Raw genomic sequence first — 6,065 nt, forward strand, 5'->3', positions numbered from 1 at the left:
TTAAAAATTCATTCACTAGCATTTGTTGTATTTTTTAGATTCCACATATAAGTGCTATCATACAGTATTTGTATTTCTCTAGTTGACTCGTTTCACTTAGCATAAATCCTCTAGTTCATCCGTGTTGCTCTAAATGGCAAAATTTCATCGTTGTTTTTTTTTTTTAATGACTGAGTAGAACTCCATTTTCCTCGTGTGTGTGTGAATATATATCAGTTCATCTGTTGATGGACTCTTTATCTTAGTAACTATAAATAAATGTTGCTATGAACATTGCGGTGCACGTGTTTTTTCAATGTAGACCTGTGTTTTTCCAAGTGTTTTTTGGTCTTTTTGCACACACACCCAGGAGTGGAATGCTGGGTCGTATGGTAGTTCTAGTGTTAGTTTCTTGAGGAAGCTGCGTGCTTTCTCCTACAGGGTGTGCGCCGATTGACATTCCCAACAACACTGCACAAAGGTTCCCTCTTCATCCTCTCCAGTGTTCGTTATTTGTGTTCTTTTGGATGATAACCCTTCTGACAGGCATGCATTTCCCTGATGATTAGTGATGTTAAGCATCTTGTCTTGTGCCTGTTAACCATCTGCATTTCCTTTGGGGAAAAAATGGGTATTCAATTCTCTGCCCATTTTTTATTTGGACTATTCCATTGACATTGAGTTAGATGAGCTGTTTATGTTGGCTATTAACCCCTTATTTTGGTGGTTCAGATGGTAAAGCATCTGCCTGCAAAGTGGGATACTTGGTTTCGATCCCTGGTTTGGGAAGATCCCCTGGAGAAGGAAATGGCACCCCACTCCACGACTCTTGCCTGGAAAATTCCATGGATGGAGGAGCCTGGTAGGCTACAGTCCATGGGATCACAAAGAGCTGGACACGACTGAGCGACCACCATATATATAACCCCTTATCAGTCCCATCATTTGCCTATATTTTTTTCCATTCAGTAGTTTTTTTCCCCCTATGGCTTTCTTTGCTGTGCAGAAGTTTTTAAATTAAGTCCATTTGTTTGTTTTTACTTTTATTTCATTTGTTTTAGGGACAGATCCAAAAAAGTATCACAGTGATTTATGTCAAAGAATGTTCTGCCTATGTGTTCCTCTGGGAGTTTTAGGGTTTCTGGTCTTACATTTAGGTCTTTAATCCATTTTGAGTTTATTTTTGTATATGGTCATAGAGAATGTCCTAATTTCATTCTTTTACATGTAGCTGTCCAGTTTTTGCTGCACCATTTCTGAAGAATTTCTCCATTGTATATTCTTGTTTCTTTTGTTGTAGATTGATTAATCATAAGTACATGGATTTATTTCTGGATTCTCTATTCTGTGTCAAAATCAGGGAGTGTGTAACTTCAGATCTTTTTAGAATAAGGCAAGATTTTAGTCACAAGGAGGCACATTCATGTATTGCTTCCTCTTAAGGGTGATGGACATCACTGTATTTCATCAAATCCAAGATTTCATCCCATTTTCAGAAGAATCATGATTCTATGTGCCACTGGAAAAAATACACAGCCAACTAAATCATGTTACACATTCCATTAAAAACACCCTGACTTCAGAGATGTGAAAACAAATGTGTGTCTTAAAGTTGATGAGATGTGATGCATAAAACTGGGTTGGCTGGAATGGTCAGGAGTCAGCTTTCAGGCAAGCGAAAGTGTGTTCCCACAGGGCTTCCACACCACGTCTGACACTCGTCATTGAACTGTTTGCTGTCTCTGTGCACCTGTTTTGTAGGCCGACTCCCTCCAAGGTGCTAGCTGGTGCATCGTTAAGTCCATTTGTCTCAGCCAGAAATCTGAATGTCATACGGGTCGCCTTCCCTCCTCTAGCTGACCCCTGTTCCTTGATTCTGCCTCTTCAGTTCCAGCAACTGCCTCTTCCAAATGGCTGAGAGTAACAACAATCGCACCGGAGCAGGCCTCTGCCATCTGTCACAGGCGTGTCCCAGGAGCCTCCGGACAGGACCCTGTGTCCAGACTTCACCCTTCCACCTGATTCTCTCCAGGACAGCCAGCGGAAACATGTTACCTCCTGGTGGGTGCCCGATTGTGCTCTTCACTGTCTGAGAATGATGGCCAGGCACTGGAGCCAGTTCCCTGAACTTATTTCAATCCAAGGCATGAATGCCACAGGCTCTTTCACACCTGCCAAACAGTCTTCTTCCCAGGCGGCGCTAGTGGTAAAGAACCCACCTGCCAATGCAGGAAACTTAAGAGACGCGGGTTCGATCCCTGGGTCGGGAAGATCCCCTGGAGAAAGAAATGGTAACCGACTCTACTATTCTTGCCTGAAGAATCTCATGGACAGAGGAGCCTGGCAGGCTAGTCTGTGGGTTCACAAAGAATCAATACAACTGAAGCAACTTAGCAAACAGGCTGAAGGCTTCATCACTACCAACTGCACAGAACACAAAACCCACAGACAGACAACATCAGGCCCACTCACCTGGCCAGAATCCTGGCCGTAGACCGTTGATCATTTGAATGTAGCTGTTTGTTTTTTTACCTCTTATCTAATGTGAGTAAAAATTTCTTATCTGGTGTGTGTTTGGCCAATATTTTTTTCTTCCCATTTTGTGGCTTAACTTTTGGCCTTCAGAAGGAGGTTTTTCACCCAGGAGGATTTTGATTTTATTTTTTAAAGTAAAGTGCATTTAACTGATTTTTCTTCTCACGTGTGAGGCCTTCTTATAACATGTGTTGCAAATCAGAGCTCGTGCTCTATCTGAAAAGACCCATGGCCATGTCGCTGTTTCTCTGTGGGATCCTCTCTAATTTTTTATATAGTTGTGCACATTTTAAAGTTGGCTGAGGCCAAAATGGAGTGCCTTTTGGTGTGAGTCCTGAACTGCGTTTAGATTGGTTTCCGGACACATGCTTGCTCATTGCCCTATATTTATGGTGCCGGTGGTTGTTGTTTAGTCACTAAGCCGTGTCCTACTCACTGCGACCCCGTGGACTGTAGCCCACCAGGTTCCTGAAGTCCGCGGGATTTCCCAGGCAAGAATACTGAAGTGGGTTGCCATTTCCTTCTCGAGGGGATCTTGCTGACTCAGGGATCGAACCTATGTCAGCTGCATTGACAGGCGAATTCTCTACCATTGACCACCAGGGAAGTCCTGGGGAATTGGCCTCGACCTGTTTGAATTTCCGGAGGCAGGTGTGTTAAGCAGGCCTGGCAGGAGAAACCTCAGCCCGCGCTGCAGTGGGAGCGGGTTTGGCCTGCATTCTCCCAGGCGGCCCGCCTCTTCCCCAGGCGAGACCCGCGTCTCATGCCCGCGGGCTTGGTCCAGGGCACAGCTGGCAGGCGTTCGGTTCCTCACGACCAGGCAGGGCTTTGGTTTGGGAAGAATGCAGGCCTCTGTCCACTCCGAAGGTAGCTAGGTTTCCTCAGGACCTGCTGGGAGGGGACCCTGTGGGAGAAAAACTGAGGGAAAAGTTGGGGGGTGCTGCCTGCCGGGGGCTGTCTGCAGGAGAAAGGAGGAGAAGCCGAGCAAGGAAAAGTCTGACCGAGTTCGTCTTGTGCGTGGTGGGGAAGGAGCTCCAAGGACTTGAATTGGTGGGTGGATTTTTTTACCGCTGAGCCACGAAGCCTGGTATTCGTTTTGGATGCAGGTGTTTGGTTTATGGTTCTTAGTACAATTTTAGTAAAACTTTCTCATCAGGTGTGTGGTGGGTAACTTTTTTGCTTGTTTCCTCCCACTCTGCGGCTTAGCTCTTGGGCTTCAGAAGGTTTCTTACCCTGCAGGATTTGTGTGTGTGCGCTTAATACATTGTGTTATTTTGTTTCCCATGTAGGAGGGCTTTTGGTGATGTGTGGTGCCTATCAGAGCTCCTGATCGCCATTACGAGACACGTGGCTGTGTCCGTCAGTGCTCCTCCGCGGGGTCCTGTCTAACGTTTTCTGTCGTGGTGCAGGTTTCACAGTTGCCTGGGGACAGTCTGGATGCCTTTGGTGTGACGCCTGAAGTGTGCGCCCAGATTGGTTCTGGGGCATGACTTGTTGTACATTTGCAGTCACTGCCCTGTAGTTAGGGTTGCAGAAGCCCTGGGAGAGTGGCCTCGGCTCGGTTATTTTCAGAGTGGTGTGCCCTGAGCAGGGCTGGCAGCAGACGACTCGGCCCGCTCTGCAGCGGGAGCGGGCGCGGCCTGCATTCTCCCAGGTGGCCCGCAGAGGGCGACAACCCTCCTCTCTTCCCAGGCTGGGACCTGCGTGTTCAGGCCTTAGGTCTCCGCAGCACCGGCCAGGGCTTTGGCGCAGGGGCCACTCCAGGAGGAAAACTTGAGGAAACTGGGGGCCGGGCGGGGGATGCTGCCTGTTGCGGGCTGCCAGCAGGAGAAAGGCAGGAGGTTTGAATACGCATCCCCAGCACAGGAAGGCTGAGGGAGAAAATTCTGACTTTGAGTTAGTCTTGTATGTGGTGTGGAAGGAGCCTGTTTTTTTTTTGGGGGGGGGGAGTTGTGATGTTCAGCTTTTGGGGTTTTATCTCAGGGTGATGGTGTTTTGTCTAAGCCGGTCCCTGGCAGCTTGGTATTAAAGGAATAGACCACATGTGTGTCTGATGCTTCCTGGGCTGTCTCCACACCTGTTTTTTAGCCCATGGGCATAATTCTGGGATGCCCTTTATATTCCAGTTATCTCCAGAAAGGTACATCCTCATGCCAGTATCGCAGTGTTTCATTTACTGTGAGTGTGGGATGCACATTTGAAATTGCAAGAGCCTTCAAATGTGGCTTTTTTACAATTGCTTTAGGGAGGTGGGTGTGTCGGAGTTACATATTGTGGGGCGTCATCATCTGACCCCTATTCATCGGGATATGCCATTCACCGCTCCCCTTGTCTGATGCACCCAAGCACTGAAGACCTCCTGAACTTTTTAAGGTTTAGAAAATATGGGTAGAGCCTTCATGCAAAAGAGCACTCTTGTTTTCCTTAGGATACAGATTGGGAAAGCAACGGCGTGAATGCCTGGTGGCCTGATGGCTGGTCTGCAGGTTCGGTTTGTTTGGTTTTGGAAAATGCTGCCAAAAGGTATCTCGAGGGGCTGTTAGGGGTGTCCCAGCAGCAAGAAAGGAGAGGTGCTTGCTGTTGCCCCGTAATCGGAACCACGCTTCCTGGAGGAGGGCGGCAGTTGCAAGAGGTGACCCTAACCCTTTTCCCTCGGGTGATACCACGGGGATCATCTTCCTGTCCACTTTCTAGTTACCTGTTTATCTTTGGAGGCCAGGGGCCTCCTCAGATTGGCACTCATTTTGAATGTAACTGTTTCCTTCGTGGTTCTTAGTCTAATGTGAATAAAAATTCCTCATTTGTTAAATAAAAAAGGAGCTTTCTTTTTATGACCAGTGTTTTTTTATTTTTGGCTGTGCTGGGTCTTCACTGCCAGGTGGCTTCTGATCGTTGCAGCAAGCGGGGGCCACACTCTAGCTGCCCTGCCCAGCTCTCAGTGCGGTGACTTCTGCTGTCACGGAACTGGGCTCTAGGGCAAGTGGCCTAAGCCGTTTCAGCACATGGGGTCAGTGTTTGTGGCTCCTAAGCTCTAGAGCACACGTTCAATACTGTGGCGCTCGGGCTTAGTTGTCCCTTGGCACGTGGGATCTCCCTGGACCAGGGATCAAACCCCTTTCTCCTGCGTTGGCAGGTCACTTTTTTACAACTGAACCACAGTGGAAGCCCTGTGCTTCTTTCAAATGTGGATTTGCTCTGTGGTTCTTAGTATAATGTCAGTAAAAATTCCTCATCTGTGCGGTGGGGAGTACTTTTTCCTCCCACTTCGTGGCTTTTGTGCTCAGTTGCTCAGTCGTGTCAGACTCGGCAGCCCCACGAACTGAGGCCCCCTAGGCCCCTCTGTCCAGCTTAGCTCCTAGGATTGGAAAATAGGTATTTTTGCCCTGCAGGATTTGTGTGTGTGTGTTTAATAAAGTGTGTGCTATTAAGGTTTGTTTCCCACGTGTGAAAGCAGTTGGTGATGTGTGTTGCCAATCAGAGCTCATGATCTGCCTGACCAGGCCCACGGCCGTGTGGCTGTTCCTCTAGGTGAGCGTGCCTGATTTTTTTCC

This window comes from Ovis aries, chromosome 14 (assembly GCF_016772045.2).
Source record: "Ovis aries strain OAR_USU_Benz2616 breed Rambouillet chromosome 14, ARS-UI_Ramb_v3.0, whole genome shotgun sequence".
Taxonomy (NCBI): domain Eukaryota; kingdom Metazoa; phylum Chordata; class Mammalia; order Artiodactyla; family Bovidae; genus Ovis; species Ovis aries.